Source organism: Larimichthys crocea, chromosome XVIII (assembly GCF_000972845.2).
Source record: "Larimichthys crocea isolate SSNF chromosome XVIII, L_crocea_2.0, whole genome shotgun sequence".
NCBI lineage: Eukaryota > Metazoa > Chordata > Actinopteri > Sciaenidae > Larimichthys > Larimichthys crocea.
In genome coordinates this window covers 11,766,907-11,769,138 of record NC_040028.1, presented here as the reverse complement: position 1 = coordinate 11,769,138, position 2,232 = coordinate 11,766,907, and positions in this window count along the sequence as shown.

The following is a 2,232-nucleotide window of genomic DNA, read 5'->3' as shown; positions in this document are numbered from 1 at the left end:
TAACCATCCACTAAAGAATTGAATTTTTCATGCCTGCAAGAATGCATATTTTTTTCAAATTACATGATAAGACATTCATATGTTGCATTTGAAATGGTAGACCAGGCTTGTAAAATGGAAAGGGAAACACAGCAAACTACTGTAGTGGTGGGAGGACATTTGTCTTGTTTCGCAGTGTTTCATGCAGTGCAAAGCCACCAACAGTTCAGTCTTATGTTGCATCATTTGTCATCTGTTATGTATCATCCCATCATGGCGCGGAAGTGAGAGAAGCCTTTAAAAACAGCCAGTCAGGATGCCATATTTAATTTTGAATGTTCAATGAAGTTTCACTCTCATTTACTTTTTTTAACAACACAGTGGAGTTACCATATGTTTGCAAATTCCAAACTCGGAAAACTGTTTCTCCGGAAATAAATTTGATTGTGGGATATTGAGGCGAACCATTTGAATTCAATAGAAGTTATGAAGGGGAATAGAAGATGTGCCATTTCAGTGCAAAATTGTGTTTCATTTGTCCTGTAATCAGCAAGCAGAGCCAGCTGTTTCCTTTGCTGCAGGCTGCGTCTGTGTCATACACTATTTGTCAAGAAACCTGATAATGGAAATTATGAAAAACATCTCTCAAAGAATTATGTATTTTCTGGAATGCTAACAAGATTTTAAACTTTGTATAACCCTTTCTTGCCTCCTATTACAACCCTCCCACATTTTCCAAATACACCTGAGTCAATTCTTTTAAATACTGAAATGCTATTTCTGTGGAGAGGCATTAATGGCTCTGCTGGAGAGACCTTGTATGACGAGAAAGAAAAAAACATAAAGTGACATCTACAGCAAAGATCTCCTTGGTGATAAAGAGCAATTGTTTTCTGACAGAGCAAGTGCTGATTAAAGGTGTCCTTAAGAGATTTGCACCTCCTTTCCAAGGAACCAGAGGAAAATACCATCAGCAGTTTTGATATTCTGATCAATCCCATGGGTTTATTTAAGGTCTATCTCAGGGTAAAGACAGAATTAACCCAACTTCATGTGATACCTAAAGTCATGGTGCTGACTTTATCCCCACAAGTCCTCTGTGTCTCTTGAAATACAGTTATTTACACAGCGTATTTGACAGCAATAAAGAAAGTGTTCTGTGAAATGTGAACTGCAGCAGCGATTATTACACAGGGTATGATCAAAACAATGAAAGTGCCAGAAGAAAAGACTTCTGGCAGTGACACTGGCTCTGTCGATGTGGGATCCTTTATCTGGCACAGTTTTGGTCCAGATTTAGAAATAGATCACATCAATTTGCATCCTGCAATGTGTTGTCAGTAAGGCAAGATAAATATACAAAAATAACACAGGCAATCCACTGTGAATGTTTTTCATGTTTTTTAAAAGGGTCTACAGTCTGTACCACTGACTCTAAAATTATATAATCGTCTGCATCTCTGCCCTTGAGATTTTGGACAGTGTTATCAACTAGAGCACATGTTCAGTATCAGCTGACATAGAAATCTGGAGTGAACATCCATGTATATCACTTTTTACTACAGATATGCTCATTAAATGTATCAATACACATGTGCTCTTACAGATACTGGCAAAGAGATAATATCCTTGAAAATAACTGGGGTTATTATGTAATAATAATGGTACGAATTTTCCGATATGCAGGGTTGGTTGCCAAGAAAGAATTGTATACATTTTGACATTAGAAGGAGATTGATACAACTTTCATGTCAATAAATATGAAGTTACATCCAAGCGCTTGTTAGCTTAGCTTAGCATAAACACTGTAAACAAGGGAATTGTTTAGCTCTGTCCAAGGTAACAAAATCCACCTATTAGCACCTCTAGAGCTCACTAAATAACACTTTATATATAACAAAAAACACAGACTAGGCAAGACATTTGACTTTTTACAGGGTTTTTATTGTTTTTACTCTTCACTTTGGTTTTTGTATGATTGAAAAGAAAATGGCTTAGACAAACAGGCGCTGGTAGGTTGAGTTTCACCTTTGGACAGAGTAAGCTGGTTACAGTCTTTATACTAGGTTAAACTAACCGGCTGCTAGCTGTAGATAAGTATTTTTTAGCATACAGAGGTGTGATTGGTATCAACTTCTCATTTAACTCACAGCAAGAAGGAGAATAAGTGTGTTTCCCACATGTCAAACTATTCATTTAAAGGTCCAGTGTGTTAGATTTAGGAGTATTTATTGGCAGGAATGGAACATAATA